We start from the raw sequence: 26,389 nt of genomic DNA on the forward strand, positions 1-26,389 counted from the left end.
CCACTGATGATAGAAAACCCAAGGCTCATCCAATTGTTGGCTGAAATTCTTCCAGAGAATGATTCTCCAGTACCTTCTTTATGCAAGATGCTATTCTTTTCAGTGTTGGAACAATGAAGTCCCAGACACTGTTATCATCTCCAAATATTGAATCCTCTGAGAGGGGATCAATTGGGACTTCTGATGGTTTACTAGAATTCCTAATTTCTGTGTTAAAAAAAGAGTTTTCCTGAGGTCCTCTGTACACTGACTCTGAATGTGCTCTGAAAAGCCAATCATCCAAATACAGGGAGATTCTCACCCCCTATAGCCACTTTGCAATGGGAGCCATTACTTTGGTGAAAACTTGAGGCGCCATTGAAAGACCGAAGCAAAGAGCCCGAAATTGTTAAACTTTTCCCTCGAATACAAACCTGAGATACTTCTTTGAGCTGGGATAAATAGGAACATGGAAATACGTGTCCTTCAGGGCTAAGGACTTCATCCAATCTCCAGGGCGAATAGACAAACACGCCTGATTGGTTTGTTTCCATCTTGAATTTTGTCTTCAGGACAAAGACATTGAGAGCACTGACATCCAAGATGAGCCTCCAGCCCCTTGATGACTTGGAAACCATGAATAGATGGTTGTAAAAACCTGGAGAACAAAAGTATTGCACAGGCTCTATTACCCCCTTTTTTAAATGAGACATAATTTCTTCTGTAAGCGCCAAAATCTTCTCTGACCCTTGCAAGTACTAAGCAGTCAAGATGACTGGTGTGTTGATTAAGGGAGGCATTTTCAGAACTTCACTAGCCAGGCCTCTACTCCCTTTTTCTGCCAAACCTCCCAAAATGAAAGTCTGGCTCTGACTCAAGCACATAGGACAGTCTCCTCATTTTATGAGAAGAGCTTTTAGCAGAGGCCTTCTCGAGTGGTTTCGAGGCAAAACAAGTATTTCTTCTGAACTAGAAAAGGATCTCGGTCTGAACCGAAAGGGCTGTGGCCTTGAAGGAAGACTGCCACAAACTTACAGCAGGAGTCTCCTTAGGTCTCTTGATGAACTGAGCAAGAAGATCCTGCGTGCTTTTCTTCTGCAACTCAGAAGCTATGTTGAGGACTGTAGACTGGGGAAACAGGTGTCTTTTATCCAGCAGAAAATACAGCAACACCGATATTTGAGTAGCTGTAACTCCCTTAGTTAGAGGTGTAAGAGCACCAGAGGTCGCTTTTCTTCAGAGTCTCTAGCATATAAAGGGAAGCTAGTTCATGGGAGCCATCATGATTTCCCTGTGAATACAAGATAAAACTCCTAAACCAGTCTGACAAAACAGTCTCTGGCAAGACTGAGCAAGATCTAATTTTGTTGGCCAAAGCACCCACTGCCCAATCAAGAAAGTTCATAACTTTGAGCACATTGAAGATGTTCTTGAGTAGATGCGCAAGTTCCGAGGCCGAAAACAATATCTTGGCTGACGAGAAAGCAGTGCCTCGCCAAATCTACTGATCATGAGATGTCTCCTTGGGAAGAAACACAGATTCCCAAGGAAGGCGCCTCTTTAGTGGCACACGAGATACCTCCATCTCGAAATCCTAGAGTGTCAAATACTAATCGAGGTACTGCCTGATTCCTCTTTTCTGCTAGCCATGCTTCTATGTCCTTAAATGCTTTCTTTGCCAAAGAAGAAAGCACCATCTACGGTATGTTGGAAGAAGCAGACGAAGGCATATCCATCACTAACGTTGATGTGGGTGATGAGGGAACTGTAGGCAAAAATAAGGTCGGATAAGAAGTCAACAGGAACTTCATTAAGGCGATGTACCCTGAAGAGGCAGCTTGATCCTCTACCTGATCCTCTACCTCTTCCTCTTCCAATGAAACAGGAGAAAGACCCACAGGACCTTGAGTTGTGTCTGTAACCTGAGGAGGTTGGGGAGTCAGAGCTATGACGGGCACCTAAAGAAGTTCCATACCTAAGAACGCTTGAAGTATCCAAGCTGCTACTGGCGCCTGAGACGAAGCGGGCCATTGAGGCGTCAAGGGAGCATCAACAAGTAAGGCCAAAATGTTGTCCAGTTTCAGCTGAATAGGGTCCACTTCGGTTGAAACAGCGGGAGCTACCAAAGGAGGAGGAGGCACCATGAGGGGCTTCGGTACAACTGCACCTTGCTGTGACTCCATACCAATGGGCCCGCTACCTGGCACTTGTTGATAGAAAAGAATTCTGGCACCAATGGGCACTTAACTACTTCTGACATCATGGGAACCTCGGGAGTAGCAGGCACTGGGGGAGTACCACCTTCTGAGAGGCAATCAGAAGAAAATTGCTCCGGACTGTCCCAAGGACTGCAAGATGGGTGCAGAGCTCTAGACCTCTTTACAGGAACCACGGGTGGTGCTGCTACATTTGTAGAGGACCTCTTAAGAGGCCACGACTTACTGCTTAAGCACCACCGACGACGACGACAAGGAGAGGAGTCTCCAGAACTAGATAACTTATTCACTTCCAAAGAGAGACTTTTCCAGCAGTTCTTGTTGCAACCTAGGAAACTACAACAGGTTGAATTGAGGGGTGTGCTTGTGGGCAGATCCCACCAACCTCCTTGCACTACCAGTTTGACTCCTCTCATGTACTGGGTTGTATGCCAGTGACCTTTGCCTAGGAGATCGATAGACAAACAGCCACCTCCTCCACTTACACTGCACTGTCACTTTTAGCCTTGTCCATCAGGACTTTCTCTGATGAAAAACCAAGCTGCTCCATTGTCTAAACTAACAGGGAAAAATGTTTTTCAAACTTTTCTTCTAGGTCTGGCGATGGGGTTGGGATCGGAAGTGTGGGAGCCTGAAACCTGAGAAGGGGCTAGAGAAAATAACAGGAACATTCAAATCCTATGATCCCTGACTAGCCAATTTTTAACTAGCTCTAGCTAAAGCATTTCTCTTCCTATCTCTATCCAATTTGCTTAAATGAGATTCTAAGGTCCTCCATGTTCTCTCATCCCAATCAAGACACTCATTACACCTTACATCCACAGAGCATACTTGCCCACAACATGAGAGCATGGTATGTGTACCATAAGACTCTCTAGTCAATCTAGTCTTACAACCATTCGCACAATACCTAATGTTAGCAACACTAGAGTCCGACGTGCTGAAAAAATAGAGAGACAAGACAATAATTAAGTCAAAAAACTATCTAGTTCTTCAGTAACAAGAACCTAAAACTAAACAGAAACAGAATTGGCCAAAACAACATAATAATATGTACTTCAAATGCTGAAAAACAAAAGGAAAAGTAAAGATTCCATTATTAATGCAGCTGACAACCAGTCTGTAGCCATCAGGCAGCAGAAACAAACTGAGCTCTTTGCCAATTGATTCCTCTCTTTCCCTAAAAGTGGGTGGGGTCGTGGTTACCTAACCAAAAACAAGGCAAAAATTAGTGCAGCCTGCAAATTTCGGAATTTAACTGCTGGGCGAGTGAACTCTTATCTATATAATTACTGGGTAAGTCCCATCATTAAAATTATATATTGTAAATGAAAAAACATGTTAATACAGTTTTTCTTGTAGGATGCAGAAGGCTGTAGAATACAAGTACGTATAAACAAGATAATCAGTCAGTTCGAAGTATGAGGATTTGTTCGACAAACTATACAAAATTTTCTAGAAAATTTCTTTCGAAAAGCGGAATGTTTGACATAAAAAACATTCGACAAAATTATGAAGTACCACTGTATTAGAGAATACCGGACTGAGACAAAGACCATGAGTTCTTCTACCTAATGATAGCAACTCTCAGCCATTTTCAATTATTTTATGAACAAAAAATTACATACTTTCATGGAGCAGATACCTGAACTCTGAGATTTTGATTTCTTTTTCTGGCAGCCTGTTGATGAATCAGCTTCTTCTTCAACACAGCAGTAGAATTTGCATCTCATACGGCAAAAGAAAGCCCTGCGTGATCCAGGACAGAGCCTTGTGAGACCTGAGGCACATCAGGTTTGACAGGCAACAATGCTGAAATATGAAGATCCAAATTTAGTTGAAATATTTCCATACTATGATCATCAATAAAAGTATATTTAATAATATTGAATCAAGAATTTTCTATATTATATAAATTCGAAAAATATTTCATCTTGAAAAAGCAGTCACAAGAAACAAAAAATTATCACACTTATTAAGAAAAGTCACCTTGAAGTGAAATGCACAGACTTCATGATAATGAGGCAAAATTACTATGTTTAATAGTAAGCATATACATACATTCCAATTTTAATAGAGTCTTACTGGAAACATTTTTTTTCAAAACAAGATTAACAATGTTACAAAACCAATATAGCATCAGCCTACATTCATCATCTTTGAAGAACCTCAGACAATTTAGTCAATAGTTTATCAGCTTATGGATCCTTTCATCCCCAGCAAACACAAGCCCAACTTTTTGTATAGTCTGGACCAAATCACTGGGGCTTGAAGGACGAAATTGTATTGTTAGTACAGTGGAACCTCAACATATGAAAGTCCCTACTTACGAAAAATCCAAGTTACGAAAGCAAAGACGAAGATATTTTTGCTTCTGTATACGAAAATAATTCAGGTTACGAAAGGGTGTACTGTAAAGTTCGAGATTCGCCCGGACCCCCGAGAACAATTTTAAAACTCGCGCGCCACAAACTGAGTAGACTCGCCACCATCCTCCCGCTCTCCCATTGGTTCCTGATGCTAGTCACTGCCGTAAGATTCTGCTCTCCTATTGGTCAGCATCTATCCCATCATGCCTCTACGTAAAGGCGTCGTTCGGCCACTTCATTGCATCAGCGTTATCGGACGCACGCAGAATTCGTTCGTTTACATATACGTATACTTTATCGCGTTGTGTGTGAACTTAATTAACTTAATTAGCCATGGGTCCCAAAAAAGGGATTTTGACGAAGGAAAAATCTATTTCTGGGTGATTGGCTCGTGTCGCCCTATGAAAGGATCCTTAATATCATTCTTTCTAGGTAAAATTAGCCTAAAATTACCAGAGAAAAACAAATTAAGAAAATGTCAGTAAAACTGACTCGCTCACTCTTAAAAAGAAGTGTCGGTATGATAATAGGGGCGAGTGTGGAACACTACCACGAGACAAACACCAATTAGAACTTCCTATCAGAATCCCCCCAAGAGAGAGCTGATACCAACGGGCGATGCAGCCTCTACTACTACTACTAGAGGACGCCACGGACAGCAGCGCCCCTAGCGGACATCCTTAATTAAAACAGCTAAATACATCTTGTCCTGCAAGGGGGGGAAAACAAACCATAAAAGGGGGGGTTTCATAGGGCGACACGAGCCAATCACCCAGAAATAGATTTTTCCTTCGTCAAAATCCCTTTTCTGGGCTCAGCTCGTGTCGGCCTATGAAAGAGTACCAGAGAAACAGACAAGATGGGAAAAAAGGAACAATGAAAAACAGTGTAAAATGATGGATATAATATAAGTAAATCAATTACAGCATACAAACTAAGCACTTAAACTAACTTATACTAAACAGTAAAATAATAGAACGTTAGTAATCTTAAAGTACTTAAATGGTAATTACAGTAAATTACAGTGCTGCATGTAATATAAGAAAAAGGGGGGGAGATTTACTTAACAAAATTATAAAATATACAAACACATGTGTCCTACCCTAGCATAAAAATAAGGGTAGGTACACTGAAATCCATCATTAATACAAGTATTGCAAAATATATACAAACACATTGTGTCCTACCCTAGCATAAAAATAAGGGTAGGTACACTGAAGTTCATCATAAATACAAAAAATGGTGAATATATACAAACATATTGTGTCCTACCCTAGCATAAAAATAAGGGTAGGTACACTGAAGTACATTATCAGTACAAGTGTGGATGTCCCTAGCAAAAAAATAAGGGACAATCCACTATATGATTCAACGGCTAAGGCTATGATATTTGAGTAGCCTGGCGATAGGGTGAGGCATGTTGGCTGATGTAGGTAGAAAGGAGACCTGGATCTATACTACAACTACTATACAGTATCAGGGGAAACTATGTTTCCCGCTGCTACTGCTGAAAACTTTAAAGATTCCAAGGACTTTAGATAATGCCGTTTAAAGACTGTCGGGGATTTCCATCCAGTATACTTTCTAAGATCCTCAAAGTTCATATGTTGAAAATAATTAATTGAGGTGGCTACTCCCCTGATATCATGTGCTTTTGGAATGACTCAGGGTTGGCTTGTTTAATGAAGTAAAGGATTTGCTGTCTAATGCCTTTCACTGACAAAGTACCACCTTTTTCTCTCATGAAGAGAGCACCTGAGGATCTTGAAGAAGTACGAGATAGAAAGGCTCTAAGAGTTGATACTGGGCAGAGAGAAGGATCCTGTGGAAGTGGGATAACCTTCCAAGGAGCCCACCTTGCAAGAGGATCCTCATTTTTGGCTAAAAAGCTACGATCCGGAGCAAGTAGAACTTCTCCTGATGGGAGGAATTCCACATGACCCGCATCCCTGGATAGAGCCGACAGTTCTGAAATTCTAGCTCCTGAGGCTAGGCTTAATAAGAATAATGTCTTCCTCAGGAGCATTATGAATGTACAAGATGAGTTGTCAGTATCTGAAGCTAGTTTGAGGACATCATTTAAGAACCATGAAACTGTAGTAGGCCTCTGAGAAGGTCTAAGTCTAGCACAGGCTTTAGGGATAGATGTGAAATAAGATTCAGTCAGATCTATCTGAAAACCTACTTGAAAGATTTTCTTCAAAGCCGATTTATGAGTGGTAACCGTGCTAGCTGCTAAACCTTTTTCGAACAAGGATCTGAAAAAGGATATAGCCAAATTAACTGTCATGGTTGTAGTGTTCGATTCTCTCAAGAAAGATGCTAATTTTTTAACAGCTGAGTCATATTGTCTAATGGTTGACTCTCTCTTATCTGATTCTAGGAAGAGAATATTCTGTGGATCAATATCAGCATCTTTATTAGCCGCAAACTTCATGAAGTCCATAAAGTTATGGGTCTGGAGAGTTCCTGAGGAAGCGAACACAGTCCTCATTTGTACTGATTGTGATAGCTTGGGATTGGGGATCCGTTGAGGTCGGAGACCCAATTCCAGAAGAAGAGGATACCAGTTGCTCTTGGGCCAGTCCGGTGCAATCAGAGCTACTATCCCTTTGAAAGACCTTAGTTTGCTTAGGACTTTCAAGAGAAGATTCACTGGAGGAAAAACATAAATTCTCCTCCACTGATTCCAATCCAACGACAGGGCGTCCGTGGCATAAGCCAGAGGGTCCAGGTTGGGGGCCACATAGCAAGGGAGCTTGTGGTTCGCTTGTGAGGCGAAGAGATCCACTTGGAGACCTGGGACTCTCAGGCTTACCCACTGGAATGACCCGACGTCCAGAGACCACTCTGATTCCAGAGGAACTGACCGGGACAGGGCGTCTGCTATCACATTCCTTACTCCTGCCAGGTGAGTGGCAGACAGATGCCATTTGTGTTTGTTTGCTATGCAAAGATGGCTATCATGACATGATTCACATGCTTGGATTTGGACCCTCCTCTGTTGATGCAATGAACTACCACTGCACTGTCCAAAACTAGCCTTAGATGAGACTTCTTCGGGGGAAGCAGTCTCTTCAGAGTAAGAAATACTGCCATTGCTTCCAACACGTTTATGTGGAGCTGGCGAAATTGAACTGACCAAGTCCCCTGAACCTGTTTGAACTGAGAGTATCCCCCCCACCCGGACAGGGATGCATCCGTGTGAATGGTTAACACTGGGAGGGGATATTGAAGGGGTACTTTCTTGGCTAAGTTCTTTACTTTTGACCAAGGCCGTAGTTGGTTGCGGAGGATCTGTGGAATTACTGACAAACTTGTCTCGATATTTGGAGTTTGCTTTTGACCGCCAAATTCGATTTATATCTTTCAGCCTTGCTTTCAGAAGGTATCTGTTACCGAAGCAAACTGAAGAGACCCTAGGATTCTCTCCTGGTTTCTTCTTGACGTTTGTTTGCATTTGAGAAATTGCCTGACAGATTTTGCTATTTCCTTCCGTTTGACCACTGGAATTGACAGATTGTGGGAAGACAAATCCCATTGGATTCCTAGCCACTGAAAACGAGATTCCGGAGTAAGTCTGGATTTCGTTTTGTTTATCTGGAACCCCAGATGTTCCAGAAAGTGAACTACCTTTTTGGTGGCTTTGAGACATTCCTCGACTGTTGGTGCCCAGATCAACCAATCGTCGAGGTATGCTGCTACCATGATTCCCTGAGCTCTCAATTGTTGTACAACCACTTCTGCTATCTTTGTGAATACCCTGGGGGCTACATTCAGACCGAAGGGCATCACTTTGAATGAGAATGTTTGATTTCCTAGCCTGAATCCTAGGAATGGCGGAAGTGCCTGGCTATAGGGATATGATAGTATGCGTCTGTAAGATCTATGGAGCATGTGACGGCTCCACGCGGAAGTAAGGTCCTTACTTGCGAGAGGGTAAGCATCTTGAACTTGTCGCAACGAATGAAAGAGTTTAGCTTTGACAAGTCTAAGATTTACCCTTCTTTTTGTTGAGCCTTTCTTTGGCACGCTGAATAAGCGACCTTGAAATTTTAGATGTTTGACTCTCGCAATAGCTCCTTTCTGAAGGAGTTCTTCCGCGTAATCTGTCAATTCCTTTGACGGTATCTGATGGAATGATTTGATTGGAGGAGGATCTTTGATCCAACTCCAGCCTAATCCTTTGGACACTATGCTCTGTGCCCAATTGCTGAACCCCCACCTGTGGCGGAAGAGGAACAGCCCTCCCTCCTACCTGGGGAGCCTCATTGTTGATGGGGCGGGTTGGCCACCACGCCCTCCTCTGAACTGTCTGCTCCTCGTACCCCTTCCTGCGCCACGCTGACGAAAGTAACCTCTCGCCCTACCTCTCGGCTGAGTGTAGCCTTGAGCCTCATATGCAGGGTTGAAGGCCGGCGAGATAGCGTAGGAAGTAGATGGCTGAGATTGCCCGGGGGCAACAGGAGGATAGGCTGGTTCTGCTTTGAGCTGGCAGGTTGTCCCTGTTGGGTAACCGGGACCGCCTGCACAAATTGCTGCTGTTGCTGGAGTTTTTTATATGGCTGGAACCTCTTACCAGCCTTCTTCGGTTTCTTGCCAGCAGTGGGAACGGATTCCTGTTCCTCTTTGAGGAAAAGGAAAATTTACCCCACCTAGCTCTAAGGCTCTGGGTGAGTCTAGCAGCTAGTGGTGTACCTCGTTAACGCGGACTCTGGGAAGAGATCCGCTCCCCACATGCTAGCGGCCAAGAGTCTATTAGGCTCATGCCTGATGGTACATTCTTGTAAGACATGCTTCCGGCAGTTCCTCCTAGCTGGAAGAAGTCAAAAGCGTCCGTTAGAACCGTCTGGAACTGAGATTTCGCCAGAATCTTGAACAGCGGTTCCGTAGCATAAGAGGAGGGCAGCCATTTCCGTGATTATAAGGGAATTGAGGACCTGCCAAACCTAGTTCGCGCATCAAAACTCTGCCATGGATTAGGGAATCCGGCAGCCTTGGTAGTTTCTCGCCGAACTGGTCCATGGCGCAGTCCGGTTTGAGCTTACCAAGCGTGAACGTAGCTGGCAAGTTCTCCCACAATTCTCCGAAGGCAGGGAAGAGCGGAGAAGTAGACTCCGCCTCCCTCAACTGTGGGATGGGCTCATCCTTGAGGACTGCCTGAAGGGACTTCTCCACTAATTTCGTGGCGAACGGAAGAGAAACCTCCTCTTCCGTCGCGAAAATAGTGAAGGGACTCTTGTAGGCCTGGAGTTTGGTGTCGTACACTCCCAGTCCTCAAGGCAGTGAACCCATTCCCGCTGAGCGTGATCTCTACTATATAGGACCGACTCCTTAGAGATCTTGTCTTCCTCGTCAGAGCTGTTGGCGTCAGCCTAGCATAACCGATGAAAGGCTGCGTCAGACCCGGAGGGTAAAACTCGAAGTCCTCAATCCTTCGAGTTCCACACTCCGAGATAGAGATCATTCCATCTTTGAACGGAGCGTAGGCAGCTACTCTCCATGGGTTCTCCATAGAGAAAGCGTGGCAAAGAGTCATATGGCGAGAGGGGTTGCAAGAATCCCCGTGCTTGACGCTGGGGAGACTGGGGGAGAAACCTGAGATAGCCCAGCTACTCGGTCCTCATTTTCTCTCATTCTGTTAGAGAGATCCTGGATTGATTGGCCAGATTGAGACAGAGTGTTTGACAACTGTGCAAACATCTGCTCGAACCGTGTCCCCAGTGCGGAGATTTGCGAGCCTACCAGCACGCCCACCTGTTCCATCACCCCACCCCTGCTGAGAAAAGTAGAGGGATCAAAGGTGCTAGTGCCTGCTACCCCTACCGGCGTAGCCGGAGTGGAAGCGGTGGAGGCGGGAGAAGGCAGTGACTCGGCGGGAGCGCGAGCCTTCTCCTTCGAAGCCTTGCTTCTGGAGCTCTTTGGGTGAGAAGAGCTCGGCTTTGCTTTCACCGCATCGGCGTAGGAAGTCGACGACTTCTTAGCCGAAGAAGACGAAGACGACTTCCTAGAAGTCGTCTTGGCTAGAGTCTTCGGTTCTCTCTTTCCCTTCTCCTTTGGAGGTACAGAGAGAGCGGGAGAGCGAGTAGGGATCTCAGATCCCACAAAGCCTTGGAATGAAGCGCTAGAAGAAGGGACAGGAGAAGATCCAGAAGCACCCAAGGAAAGACCTTGGGCGCTCGACACACCTACCTCAACCAACAAATCCTCCACCCCTACCGCCATAGGTTCAATGTTAAGGTCCAGGGCAGCGACGTCCGGGACCGACTCCTGGGAGGCTACGACCCCAAAGGATTGCTGGAGGTCTTGCTGGATGGAGGCTATCAGCGGGGCAGCGGACAAGGGGTCAACGTAACCCGTCGACTTGCCCGCGGGGAAGATCTGGACGGCCAGCTTCTTATCCAGAATGTAGGGCTGGCCTTTGGCGGCGTTCTTCCCGAAGCCGCCCACCCACGCTTTCAGGGTGGCGAGGGCGACTTCCCTCACACCGGTAGCCTGAAAGAAAGGCGAGATTAGCTGCCAATGGTGGAACGGGGTTAACAAACTTACGACTAAAAGTTGTTAGTAAAATGATAAGTAAGCCTATAATGGACTTACCCCATCTCCCAGCTGACCGACCAGGTCGTAGCAGATGGCGCAGGCTTCAGGATGCCAGACGATCGTCTCGTTGAACGACGTGGCACAGGGGGCGTGAGACCTACACTCATCATGTCCACAGGGGTCGAACAGCGTCGCGTTACACGCTGGGACCTGGCAGTTGGTAGCCTGTAAGTGGAAAAGTACATGAGTACCAAGTAAACACTTACAGTCTAACAGATGCTCCGCTGGTGCCGGAGCGATAAAGTTAGATTAAACCAGAGCCCCGCCAAAATACGTGTGGTAACCAGGTTGGTATCCTAGGCTATGGCTCCGCTGATGGCGGAGACACAAAAGGAAACCACCAGGAGTGGTGGTAATTGGAAACCACGACGGAAAATAGCGGGGATGGTAGATAAAAATAATATTACACAATTCATTGTAAAATATTGTACAATTAGGGTATATCCTTAAATTAATAATAAAACAAACCCTACTCTCCGCCCGTCTACTAGAAGAGTGCGTAGGTAAGAAGTAAGCTCCCTTCCGGTAGCGGGGGAGAGATAAAAGGATATAGTAGGCAAGCAACCGACCACTAGTAGTGCCCACCCCGCCCGCTAGCGGAGCCAGTAGCCTATAACCAAAGGTGCCCCGGCTGCGACGGAAGGCTCCTTTCGTATAGCAAGGGAGGTGGCTGAGCAACTGGGGAGGGGGGGGAGGAAGGTCTCGGCGAAACACGGCGGGAGCGAGAGAGGGGGGAGGGAGGGATGGCCTACTCCTCCCCGCCTCACCGGCTACCCGCATGGAGAACCCGGTACCATCATGAGTGGTCGCCCTATACCCCCCGCTGGGAGGAACCCCTGGCCACCTCCGAGTAGGAGTGAGAGAAGGCGACTGAGGTTGTCATGACAACCAAGGGGTCCCCCAGCTCCTCCCTATACCAGAAAGGGAGGGCAGGGGCAGGGTAAGGTGCGATGGAACACGTGAAACGCCAAGTGGCCTAGGCCGCGAGCAACACAACCGTGAGAGGGCCACGTGAACCAAGCTGTACCAATACAAGGAACAAGCACCTAGGCTAGCCTAACACCCTAAATAAATAAATATATACATCGAAAAGATGGAAGAGACACTTTTAGTAAAAGAGAAAGAAGCCCGCCCAGGAGGCAGGCAGACTGTTCCAAGAAACAGACAAGCTACTCGGAGCCAGCGATAGCCGATGTAGAGCAAGAGCCGGGATGCTGGGCCGGAATAAAAATAATAGCCCTAAATACCAAGCTAAGAGAATGGTAGGAGGGCTAAACTAGCTAAAACTCGATGTAAAACAATGAACGTGATAAAGTAAGCCCATAAGTATAAGAAGTCCCAGTATGGAGGACCGGGAATTCTTACGAGGCAGCATGGCCGCCACGAGACAACCGGGGAACCGTATATGACCTATTAAGAGGAAAATACTGGTACCCGGAAGATAAAATTGTGGTAAAATATTACTTATGAGTTACTTAACTTAGCCGTGGCAATTGCAGAGCGTTCCATCGTAGATTATAAGGATAAATCCCGAAATAGCACAGCACAAGGAAAATCTGCGTCTTGACGCTAGCGCTAAAAATTAAGGATGTCCGCTAGGGGCGCTGCTGTCCGTGGCGTCCTCTAGTAGTAGTAGTAGAGGCTGCATCGCCCGTTGGTATCAGCTCTCTCTTGGGGGGATTCTGATAGGAAGTTCTAATTGGTGTTTGTCTCGTGGTAGTGTTCCACACTCGCCCCTATTATCATACCGACACTTCTTTTTAAGAGTGAGCGAGTCAGTTTTACTGACATTTTCTTAATTTTGTTTTTCTCTGGTAATTTTAGGCTAATTTTACCTAGAAAGAATGATATTAAGGATCCTTTCATAGGCCGACACGAGCTGAGCCCAGAAATGTTCCTGAAATTCACGGAAGAAGAGGATGCTTTCTTTGGAGACTAAGGTGGAGATAGTTAAGAAGTATGAAGCTGGCATGCGGTCGAGTGTGATCGCTAAGGAATACAGCTGAAATCCATTGACAATAGGCACCATCCTTAAGCAGAAGGAAGCCATCAAAGCAGCTGCACCTTCCAAGGGCTTGACTATTTTGTCTAACAAGAGGAGCCAGCGCATGATGAGATGGAGAGGCTGCTTCTTGTATGGATTAAAGACAAAGTAATTGCTGGTGATACAATAACTGAGCCGACAAACTGCCACAAGGCCACCGCTATCTTCGGTGATCCGATTGCCCAGGCCGAAGATGACGGAGAAGAAGGGACATCGACGCCAATCCCAGACTTCAAGGCTTCTCGTGTGTGGTTTGATAAATTCCGTAAATGGACTGGCATCCATTCAGTGGTGCGGCATGGGGAAGCTGCCAGCTCGGACACGAAAGCGGCCGAAGCCTTTATTAAGACGTTCGACGAGATGACGATCAACGAAGGCTACAGTTCTCAGCAAGTCTTCAACTGTGACGAGACTGGCCTTTTTTGGAAAAAAATGCCTCATCGGACATACATCACAGAGGAAGAGAAGAAGCTACCCGGGCATAAGCCTATGAAATACAGGCTTACGCTTACACTTTGTTCCAACGCCAGTGGGGCTTGTAAGGTGAAGCCCCTACTTGTGTATCATCAGAGACTCCTCGAGCCTTCAAGGCCCACAAAATGCTAAAGGAGAAGCTTCAGGTGATGTGGAGGGCTAATGCAAAAGCCTGGATAACGAGACTTTTGTTCACCGTGGGTAAATCTGTGTTTCGGCCCGACAGTGAAGAAATTCTTGGAAGAGAAGCGCCTCCCTCTGAAATGTTTGCTGTTGTTGGACAATGCCCCTGCTCACCCTCCTGGCCTCAAGGAAGATATCCTTGCAGAGGTATTCTTTCATCAAGGTTCTTTATCTTCCGCCTAACACCACCCCTCTCCTCCAGCCCATGGACCAGCAAGTGATATTGAACTTCAAGAAGCTGTATACGAAACATCCTTTCAAGAGATGTTTTCGACATCACCGATACCACAAACCTCACCTTTTGTGAATTTTGGAAGGAGCATTTCAATATCGTGATATGCATCCGACTCATCGATCAAGCTTGGCAGGAGGTTTCGAGGCGGAAACCTTGAATTCTTTGTGGAGGAAACTTTAGGCCTGATGCTGTATCCACCCGAGACTTCGAGGGATTCAACGTGGGCAAAGCTGATGCAGATTTAGAAACAGTTCATGATCCTGAAAATGTTTCGGAACCAGATCTTGACGAGATCGTTACACTCGGCAAGTCCATAAGGCTAGTCGTTGACAAGGACGACATCAATGACCTTCTCGAGGAGCACCAAAAGGAGCTAACGACGGATTGACCTGAAGGAGTGGAGGCCATGCAACATAACGTCGTTCAAGAAGAGTTCTCTAGCAGCGGCGAGGAGGAGGACGACCCTATGACAATGGCAGAAATTAAGGATACTCTAGCTGCTTTTCACAATGTGCAATCATTTGTAGAAAAGAGACACCCCGAAAAGGCTGACACAGATCGTATGCTTGCGCAGTTCGATGACATTTGCCTAAGTCCATTTCAGGAACATTGTGAAAAGCAGACAGAAGCAATCTTCCTTGGATAGTTATTTTTAAAGAGGCCTTTAATAGTAAGCAAACAGGAAGATCCAAGTGATAAAAAAAAAAAAAAAACCTAAAGTACAAAGTAAAAAAAATGTAAAAAAAATAAAATAAAATAAAAATTTAATTTAAGTTTTTTGTAAGTTAAGTGTTAATGTTTTCTGCCATTTTTTAATGTGTTTTCGCAAAGTCAAGTGTTCATGTTTTTCTGCCATTTGTCCTCCTCTGTCACCAATTTTGGAGATTGCCTCACTCGAAAGGTAAGGTTCCACATTTTGCTACATATGTACGTACAGTATTTCTTGTACCATGTACACTAATACACTTTATTTACAGGTATAGTATAGGCTATGTTAGGTATTGAATGGTCCAAATTGTTGTATTTCATTGTTTATCGGTCAATTTAGCCTTATTATAAAATTTACTGTGGTGTTTTTTATAGGGCTTGGAATGAATTAGGCAATTTACATGTAAAACATGGTTCGAGATACGAAAAAATCAAGGCTACGATGGCCGCTTTGGAACGGATTAATTTCGTATCCTGAGGCACTATTGTACATTAATTCATACCTTTAATAAAAATTTTTTAAACATGCCTAAAAACCATATTTAGAGCATTCAGAAAAAATAAAAAGGAAATAAAAAACTTACTTTTTGCATCAACAAGCCTTTCCCGACGACTTATATCAGAACAGGAAAGCTGCTCCTTGGACTTTTGTCAGATCCTTAGGATGTAATAATATAACAAACCAACTTGTACCTAGTAATTCACTCTGCAAATAAAAGAAACAGTTTTTCCTATCTAACAGTGAAGAAAACATTTTAGCATAAGATGTAATATGAAAAAAAAATCAAAATTATTTACCAAAATTAAGACTATAAATTAATGCATCACATACAATTCAGAAATTTAGAAATTTATAACAACTACATGAAATTTATTACTAAGTACCTGATTATAATGAAGAGTCTGATATACTGACTCAGATACATACAAAATGCGACCTCTATCACAGCCAAACCACCAAACAAGAAACCATCTGCCGCCTGGAACAAAATACATAATTTAGTAATGCCTCGAACCTCAATAAAAGAAATAAGATCTGTATCAATTAAGAGTTACATTCCCTCTTATGATGAAGACAGTAGTCCTTGTAAAGCTTCAGTATTTTCAGTGTACCTTCACCAATATATCAAGAATTACAATCAAGAATTTTATTTTTGCTTGATTTTCTTGCAGAAAACTTAGTGTAACCCTATTCATCATATCTTCAATGGAAACTAAAAAAAAAATACTGTAAACTGCAAAATATTTACTTCTAAAATTAAGCTCTTCAGTTCATCATCAGATAGAAAAGCTGGCTTGTAATGCCCTTCTGTATATGAGTTGAGAGATCCACGCAACATTTTCATATGCTGTACAGCCATTCGTAGCACTGTCAGCTTGTCTAGTTTGCGTGATGTACAAACAGGAATTATGCTACTTAACTCCATTATGTATGTATTCATCTTATCACGTCGACGCTTCTCAATTTCGCTGTGATTTTGCCTGGAAAAGTATTTTTTAACTTTTAGTAAACTAACTCTAACTTTGTCACACAAGCTAAAATTTTTAAAGAGTAAAAAAATTCTGCCCTCAAGTCACAAAATACAAATCTTATTATCTATACAATGTAATTTAAATTAAAAATTGTTTATAAAATTATATCAGAGGGCATTCCAAAAACCTAACAAAATATATCTTACTTTGAATAGGCATCGCCATATGTTTAATACAACTCATACCTTGTAAGAAAATATTTCATAAAAATGAGACAAAAACCACAAACCTTAACACTTGAAGGTCAATATGAGATTACCAGAAGGTTCCTAATGGGTAAAGGTGAAGGTTGGCAAGTGTGTATTTTATAACTCTCTCTCTCTCTCTCTCTCTCTCTCTTCTCTCTCCTCTCTCTCTCTCTCTCTCTCTCTCTCTCTCTCTCTCTCTCTGTGTTCTAAAACAGACACAACTAGGAGTTGTATTAGTCCAAATAAAATGCACGGTTTGTTCACGAAAAGGAATTTCAGAACAAAGAGAAAGAGACAGAATAGAGAATTTCTTAAAAGTGGTTGAGAAGGCTTCTAAAAATAGATTGGTTGGTCAGAAAGGGGCAAAGAAGAGAGAACTATGCTGTACATATGTAATCTTCACACACTCGTATATTTTCACCAACCATTTATTTACTATTTTTTAAAAGGGTAATGTATTAAGCTAACTATTAAATGGAATTACAGTGACTTTAATTTCATTTAATAGTTAGTTTAATATTTAGGGAGCATGATTAGGGTCATATTTAGTGTTCAAATTCTAGAAGTAAGCAATTATTAGCACTTTTAGAGACCATGCCAAACTTACACGAAAATTCCCCTTGCTCGAGGAGTCTGTAACCTAACCTAGCATGAGTTTGGGGTATTACTGTAAGTAAACTTCTGTTCACTGTGGGTGGAGCCTCATGCCATCATATGTTAAAGTCACTATTGTTTTCATTTTGACAGTTCTGGCATAAGAAATTCACTTTTACTCTAATAAGTATCAGGACTATTTGACTTAGGTACAATATAATAATTACAAAAATTAGGTAGGGTTATAAAAATATACACTTGCCAACTTTCACCCTTATCTGATGCTTTGACATAAAGTTATTGCCAAAAAACAGAGTTCCATCTGCTTTGAATCCCTTAATAATTAAGATGTAAAAGACTAAAAACAACTTCTGAGACTCAAAGAAGAAAGAAAAGGAACTACCCATCTTCATTATAATTCATTAAATTCACTTATGGCAACTAGTGTAAAGGTATACCTCATCTGCCTTTTTACTAAAACATGTCTGGGAATGTAAAACAAAAAGGTTCTTGATAAGGAGAATACATAGCTTCTTATTTTAAACCAATAACTCTTGAAATGGAGCCATTAACAGTATGATCAATCATTGATTGCAGAAGCTCTTTCCTTTGGTAAAGACTAGGAAAACTGTCTGGAATACAGATTTAAATGCATAACTACTTTGAATGGGGACATCAGCATTATGATCCATCAATTATCTCTGCTCTTGACTTTGGTAAAGATCAAATAAAATCCTTAGGAATAATTTAATGTTAAATGAAACTTGTGGAATATTCCAATGTTAAAGGCATGGCACATATAGGAACACTAAATAATACTGAAATACCCTATAGTAAACACAACATTTTTATATAACAGAATAAGGTTTTATATATAGTTACTGAGTATAATTCATAGCTATTAGTTTCCACTTGACAGCAGCTCAAACACAAAAGTTTTGAAAATTGTGGTAGAGCTCTTATTTTTGATTGTAGGCAATTAGCCAGGACCACTTTGGGAAAAGAATAGGTACAACAAAGCTGAAAGCCTCAACTCGTTTGTGCCCTATGTCCATAAGAGGGAAGGAGGAAGGACTCCCATTATGTAATTACTTGGTGGGTATACACATAAACCTTATTTATTATAAAAAATGTTTTTAATAGTAAGCAACTTACCAAGCTGAATCCCATATTGACACGAAGTAGGATTTATGGACACATACTATTTAAATAAATATTATAAAGAAATAAATTTTAAATAGTAATATAGGTACCATGGTTATCCCTTAAACGCCGAAGCAGTAAAAATCAAAACCTCTCCCGAATGCCGGGGCCGGTTTGGAGTGAGCGCGGAAGCGGAAAAAATAATTTTTTCAAAAAATCACAGCGCGCTTAGTTTTCAAGATTAAGAGTTCATTTTTGGCTCCTTTTTTTGTCATTGCTGAAGTTTAGTATGCAACCATCAGAATGATAAAAATTATCATTATCTATATAAATAATGCGATATATGATAGCGCAAAAACGAAATTTCATATATAATTGTATTCAAATCGCGCTGTGCGCAAAACGGTTAAAGGTAACAAGTTACTTTTTTTTCGTTGTAATGTAAACTAAATTGCGATCTTTTTGGTATATAACACATTGTAAAACGATAAAAGAACACAGAGAAAATATTATCATAAATTGATGCATGAATTCGTAACGCGCGGACGTAAAAAATATTTTTGTTTTAAATTCACCATAAATCTAAATACTGTTATAGAGACTTCGAATTTGTTTCAAGAGGAAGTTAAATGATGGAATATTACGATACTGCAAGAGTTTTAGCTCACAAATGCAGTTTTTGACCATTTTGGACGAGTTAAATTTGACCAAATGTCGAATTTTAAAAAAAAAAAATTTTATATGCAATTATTTCGGAAATTAGAAAAGCTACAACCTTCAAATATTTTTAGTTTTATTCTAAATGAAATTGCGCACATTTTCATATATAAAACTCTATGAAATGCTAATATGAAACGGAGCTAATTTCTGAGAATGCGATGTACGCAATTTGGAGATTTATGACGGAGAATCCGCGTGCGGAGGGAAGGAAAGTTTTTTTCATAAATTCACCATAAATCGAAATATTGTGCTAGAGACTTCCAATTTGTTGCAAAATTAAGGTAAATGATTGAATATTACTAAAATATAAGAGTTTTAGCTTACAATTGCGTTTTTTCGACCATTTCGGTAGAGTCAAAGTTGACCGAATGTGGTTTTTTTTCTATTTATCGTGATTTATATGCAAATATTTCGAAAATGAGAAAAGCTACAACCTTCATTATTTTTTGTTGTATTCTACATAAAATTGTGCACATTTTCATATATAAAACTTTATGTAACGGCTAATTTAAAATGGTGCAAACATTACCACAATCGCACGTATGATTTTTTCGGAAGAGTTACCGCATAGGACGTAAGGAAAAGGTTATTTTTTCATAAATTCCACCATAAATCGAAAATATATTGGGCTAAGAGACTTCCAATTTGTTATAAAATGAAGGTAAATGATTGAATATTACTAAAATATAAGAGTTTTAGCTTATAATTGCGTTTTTCGACCATTTCGGTAGAGTCAAAATTGACCGAAGGTTGAAAATTTGTCACTTATCATTTTTTATGTGAAAATATTTCAAAACTGATAAAAGCTACAACCATGGGTTGTTTTTTAGTTGGTATTGTGCATGAAATTGCGCACATTTCCATATATAAAACTTTATGTAACGGCTAATTTTAAAATGGTGCAAACATTACACAATCGCATGTATGATTTTTTTTCAGAAGAATTACCGCGCGGACGTAAGGAAAAAGTTTTTTCATAAATTCACCAAAAATCGAAATATTGTGCTAGAGACTTCCAATTTGTTGCAAAATTAAGGTAAATAGTTGAATATTACTACAATATAAGCGTTTTAGCTTACAATTGAGTTTTTCGACCATTTTAGTAGAGTCAAAGTTGACCGAAGGTTGAAATTTTGGCACTTATCGTTATTTATATGGAAATATTTCAAAACTGATAAAAGCTACAATCATGAGTATTTTTTGTTGTATTCTAGATGAAATTTCGCACATTTTCATATATAATACTTCATGTAACGGATAATCTAAAACGGTGCAAAAATTATGTAAAAGTGACGAAATAATTTTTGAGATGTGTCACTGATACTTTTTAGTGCGATTAGAAAGAAATTCGCGCTTGCGCGCCTGCGTAACGATTGTAACAAAACAACGCCTTGATCCGTGAACTCCCAGCATCCCCCAAGGCGTGTGATTCAAAAGTTTTTGGCTGGTAGGCCTATAAGTATTTTTCCGCGAATTTAAAAAAAAACTTTGACGTTTAATACGTCCATTCGGCGTTTAAGGGTTAAATGCTTGTTGTAACTTTACCTGGTGAGAGAGCTTGGCAGGTAGATACTGCCTCTGGTTAAAGCTCTCGCAACCTGTACAGTGGGCCCCCTTATTCGCATTATCTGGATTCGCGGACTCACTGATTCACAGATTTCATCTGGACCATATCTACCCATTATTCGTTGAAAATTTGCCTATTCGCGGTATTTTTCTATAAGAAATATAAAGAAATTCCTGGTTTTTAAAATCAACTTCATCATAACATGCACTTTTTGTGACAAAACTTAAAAAAACCAGGTATAAAATATTTTAGTTGGTTTTTCTTGAGTTTTACCTATCAAATAGGCCATTTTCAACATTTTTAGAGGGGTTCCAACTATTCGTGGATTCTAAACATTCGCAGGGGGTCTGGTACGATCCCCCACAAATACAGGGGGACCACTGTAGTGGCCCTGGGTCACCTCTATTGTAGTGGGTGCTTTGCATAAGGGAATATTCTGGTGGTTGTCAAAGCTTAACAAATTACAAATAATTGTCCTTGCCCCTGGGTGCAGTACAAGAAAAGACCAGAAAATCACCTACAACACATAAAAAATATCACCACCTGTCCAAAAAACAATGACTGGAGGACATTCAGATACACAGCACCTCCAAGCTTCTCGTCAACCTTCATCAAGGCAAGTAGACGGATAAGTAGAAGGATCACTCCTATCCTTCCTCCCCCACTACCTAGCCAGCTGTGGAGAATAGACCTGTCATACTGCAATTCTTATATATTGTCTGTGCATCAAGAAGATAATGAGTAACGAAGATGGATCTGCATCTCCAATAGGTAGACTTCAAATAGTGGAAAGAGAGAGGTTAGCCTTAAATGCCAGCTAAGTGGCTAGTGGCCTTATTTCATGGGCTTTAACATAAAATAAAGGGAAAAGGTCTTCTTGCACTCTCGAATGCAATTCTATAATCACATCTTTCAAGAAAAATGCCAAAGCATTCTTAGACAAAGCACACGACAGGTTCTTAACAGAACACCAAAGATTTTGGGAAAGGTTTCTGATCTCCCTTGTCCTTTTACCTTTCAATACAATGTCTCGGGGCTCTCAAAGGACAAACATTCTCTCATGATCCGATGAACTCATAAATCAGTAAGATTCTACACAAAAAAAGAATGGGCCAGGGCTTGGAAGAGCAAAGAAACCTAGTGAGGAAACAAATTGCATTCCCCTGACAAAATCCAAACTTTTTATCCAATGCTTGTAGCTCACTGATTCTCCTGGGTGTAGCCAGGGCCATTAAAGATATATTCTTCCTCATTAGATCCCTTAATGAAGAAGAAATTAAAGGTTCAAATGGAGGACCTAGGAGTCATTTTTCTTGTTTTCTCATATCAAAAGATTTAATAAGGTCCGAAATACGTTGGTCTGTGGACAGATCCAAACCTCTATGTTTAAAAACTGAGGATAACATTTCCCTGTATCCTTTGATAGTTGAAGTAGCTAAACCTCTTTAAGAACCTCAGAAACAATAAAAAATCTGCAATTTCAGCTACAGATGTTTCAGAAGAAGAGACACTAAGTTTTCAACACCTGGTTCTGAAGACTGACAACTTTGCCTTGTAGAGATTAGCTGAAGATTGGCACCTACATTTAGCAATTGCTTCTGCACTTTTCTGAAAGCCTTTTGTTTTGCTTAACAAGCTTCCCAACAGTCTGAAGCCTGTCAGAGTGAGAGTGGATAATCCTTGATGAAAACAAAAGATGAGGCTGTTTGAGAAGCCTTCACTTTTGAGCTAACAGCCTTGGGTAATCTACTAAAGACTCAGGAAGTCAGGAAAACCATTCCTTCTGTGGCCAAAAGAAAAAAAAAGCAATCAGGGTCATTATGGTGTTGTTGAGAGAGCTGAACATGTTCAATACCTCCTCACCATGCTGAATGTGGGGAAGGTATATATGTCTACGTTCATCCATTCCTGAAGCATAGCATCTGCTGCCCATGCCAGAGGGTCCGGACTGGAGAACAATACAGAGGCGGACAATGGTTCCTCGACATTGCAAACAGGTCTATCGACACTTTCCACAAGTCAGTGCACACCAGTGGGTTTAGTGTCCACTCCATAGGTAGTAACTGCTTGCAACAACTTAACTCATCCATAAGGACGTTTGACTTGCCTTGGATAAAACAGGTGAGAATCCTGGTCTGATTTCTTTCGATGATCAAAACGAAGACTCTTGGCCTCTTGGTGCAGAGAAAAGGAATGAGGTCCCTCCCTGATTCTTGATGTATGCCAGTGCAGTTATACTGTTGGAATAGACTGTGACTGTTTTGCTGTGTTGTGGCAAAGGCTTGAAAAGCTAGACGGATTGCTCGAGGAGTCTCTGAATGATACACAAGTAGGGCTTGACCTTACAGTCCCCACTGGCATTGGAACAAAGTGCGAGCGTAAGCCTGTCTTTCACAGGCTTATGCCCGGGTAGCTTCTTCTCTTCCTCCGTGATGTTTACGTCTGTCGAGGCATTTTTTTTCCAAAAAAGGCCAGTCTCATCACAGTGGAGGACTTGCTGAGAACTGTAGCCTTCGTTGATCGTCATCTCGTCGAACGTCTTAATAAAGGCTTCAGCTGCTTTCGTGTCCGAGCTGGCCGCCTCCCCATGCTGCACCACCGAATGAATGCCAGTCCGTTTACGGAATTTATCAAACCACCCACGAGAAGCCTTGAAGTCTGGGGTTGGTGTCGATGTCCCTTCTCCTCTGTCGTCTTTGGCCTGGGCAATCAGATCACCGAAAACAGCGCTGGCCCTGTGGCAGATTGCTGTCTCGGTTATTGTATTGCCAGCGATTTCTTTGTCTTTAATCCATACAAGAAGCAGCCTCTCCATCTCATCATGCACGTGGCTCCTCTTGTTGGACAAAATAGTCATGCCCATTGGAAGGTGTAGTTGCTTCGATGGCTTCCTTCTGCTTAAGGATGGTGCCTATCGTCGACAGATTTCGGGCATACAGTGGTCCCCCCGTATTCGCGGGGATGTGTACCAGACCCCCCCCCCCCCCCATGGATAGTTAGAACCCGCGAATGTTTGGAACCCCTATAAAAATGCTAAAAACAGCCTATTTTGTTAGATAAAACTCAAGAAAAACTTTCCATACTTGGTTGTTTTTTTTAATAGTTTTATCACAAAAAAGTGCACTTTATGATTAAATTCATAAAAAACCAGGAATTTGTGGATGTTTATCATAGAAAAATATCGCGAATGCGCGAATTTTCAGCGAATGCAGGGAAACGTTCCCGAGAGAAATCCGCGAATGTGAGTCCGCGAATCTGGAGAACGCGAATACGGGGGGTCCACTGTATTCCTTAGCAATCACACTCAACCGCATGCCAGCTTCATACTTTTTAATTATCTCCATCTAAGTCTCAAAATAAAGCATCCTCTTCTTTCCGTGAACTTCAGCAACATTCTTGGACCAAAAAGCGAAATCACTAACACGAATTTACGTTAACTAACGAAATACGTAGTATATGTGAACGAACAAATTCTGCGTGTGTCCGATAACGCTGATGCGACAAAGTGGCCGAACGATGCCTTTACCTAGAGGCATGATGGGATAGATGCTGACCAATAGGAGAGCAGGATCTTACAGCAGTGACTAGCATTAGGAACCAATGGGAGAGTGGGAGGATGGTGGCGAGTTTTAAAATTGTTCTCGGTGGTCCGGGCAAATCTCGGACTTTACAGTACACCCTCTCGTAACCTGAATTATTTTCATATTCAGATTACCCACTCATGCACCTGCATTGTCAACTGGTGTAGCTCGAGAGAGGTAAGTCCCCCTTGCTTGTTGACATATGCCACTACCATGGTGTTGTTGCTCATCAACACCACAGAGTGTTCCATCACTCGTTCCTGGAACTCCTGGAGGGCCAGGAAGGCTGCCTGGAGTTCCAGGAGGTTGATGTGAAGGCACCTGTCATGAAGGTTCCACACTCCTGCAGTCAGCAACTCCTCCAGGTGTGCGCCCCATCCCTCGTTCAATGCGTCTGAGAACAGGAGCATGTCCGGAGAGGAAGTGGACAGATCCACTCCTACAATGAGGTTCCTGTTGTCTAGCCACCAATACTAGTCTTCTCTGACTTCCTGCAAGAGAGGAACGAGGAGGGACTGAGGATCCTGTGACTGGGACCAATACTCCCTCAGTCTCCACTGGAAAGACCGAAGGTGAAGGCGGCCATGAGGGACCAGCTTCTCCAATGACGACAGGTGACCAATCACGACTTGCCAGAGCAGAGCAGGTTGTTCCTGTCTTGATAGGAATAGCCGCGTTGCCTCTCTGAGCCTGCTGATATGAGAGTCCAAGGGGAAGGCCTTTGCTGCTACCGGGTCTATCAGCTTGCCTCGATACAATGTCCTCTGCTTAGGTTCGAGATCCGGACAAAACTTGAGAGGGCAATCCCTGTCCTGTAGCAGCTGCAAGCTCCCGCTTGCCAGGACCAACCAGTCATTGAGATACCTCAAAAGACGTATCCCACATTGCCTGGGGAGCGGTCGAAAGTACGAAGCATAGTGCCTTGAATTGGTAGACTGTTTCCCCAAGGATGAAGCGGAGGTACTTGCGGGACGACCAATGATGGGTATTTGGAAATACGCATCCTTTAGGTCCACTGTAAGCATGAAGTCGTTCTCCTTGATAGAGGCCAACACTGAACGTGTTGTCTTCATCTTAAACCGAGTCTGGTGAACGAATCAGTTCAAGGGAGAGAGGTCTATGACTGGTCTCAACCCCTGAAGTCTTCTCTATGAGAAAGATTCAGCTATAGAACCTGGGAGAGCAGTCCGAACACAACTTCTACAGTACCTTGCTCAGCACCCTTGCTTAGCATCTGCACGTTTCTACTAGTGCTTGGTGTTTCGGTGATCCCACTACGTAGGAAAGAAGACGGACCAGGTGGTTGGTGAGGGGTGGCGGAGACTCGAAGAGGAGTAGATAACCCTCCCGAAGGACATCCACTACCCAAGTCTTTGCTCCATATCGCTGCCAAGTTGCCCAATGGCTTGATAGGCACCCCCCCACCAATGGCAGCAGCTGGAGGGGAACACGAGCCGAGCTTTTCCCCCTCTTCTAACCCTTACCTCCCTTACCCAAAGGCAGGGTTGGCTGAAAGGGGCATGACAGCGCTCCCTTCGAAGACGAAGAAAAAAGCGGGGTCATTCTTCGGGATCCCTTAGAAGCGGAGGACTTCTTTGGGGCCAAAGAAGAGCTAGCCAGACTCGAAGGTCTAGCCACAGAAGCCTTCGCTACTGCCTGATGAACAAGCCAGTCCTTATCATCATCCTACGCTTGGACTTGGAACCAAGCGACCTGGTTACTCGTGAGAGGACGGTGTCACGTCCTCTTGAGCACCAGGTTAGCCTACAGGTTAGCAGTCTGGTGGGCCAGGTAGGTAATAGCCTTATCCCAGACTGACATTGTCTCCCAAAGGCTGAGTCTTCCCCCGACCCCCGGGGTAAAGGCCCCAGAGGGTCATCGACCCTGGACGCTGTGAAAGACCACAGGTCCAGCCAACAGACTACTTGGAAAGCCACCATAGTAGTGGCTTCCAATGTTGCTGCCTCCTGCTTCGAGAGAGAAATACTCTCACTAGTCAGGTGCTGCAACGAAAGACCCAGACTGAGACAAACCAAGTCCGGTTCCACCTACTTGGTCAGTAGATGCCTTTCTGAGGGCATGTAAAAGCACCTCTGGCAAGGTATAGGAGGGGAAGCAGTTTATCCGATCAATTGGACTTGAGTGAATTCTCCTGTCCTGAAACAAGATTATTCTCCTGATCCAATACTCTTGTATCCCCAAAAAGATTAGAGGCTGGAGAGGAGGTCGCCGCTGCTTCCCCGAGATCATTGTGC

General features: G+C 42.8%; 1 pseudogene; it reads right to left on the bottom strand.

Moving 5' to 3' along the window:
* LOC135219040 (protein cycle-like) overlaps positions 1-26,389 on the bottom strand; it is a 93,854-nt pseudogene that overhangs the window by 44,235 nt on the left and 23,230 nt on the right.

The sequence above is a fragment of the Macrobrachium nipponense genome, chromosome 1 (genome assembly GCF_015104395.2).
Source record: "Macrobrachium nipponense isolate FS-2020 chromosome 1, ASM1510439v2, whole genome shotgun sequence".
Classification (NCBI taxonomy): Eukaryota; Metazoa; Arthropoda; class Malacostraca; order Decapoda; family Palaemonidae; genus Macrobrachium; species Macrobrachium nipponense.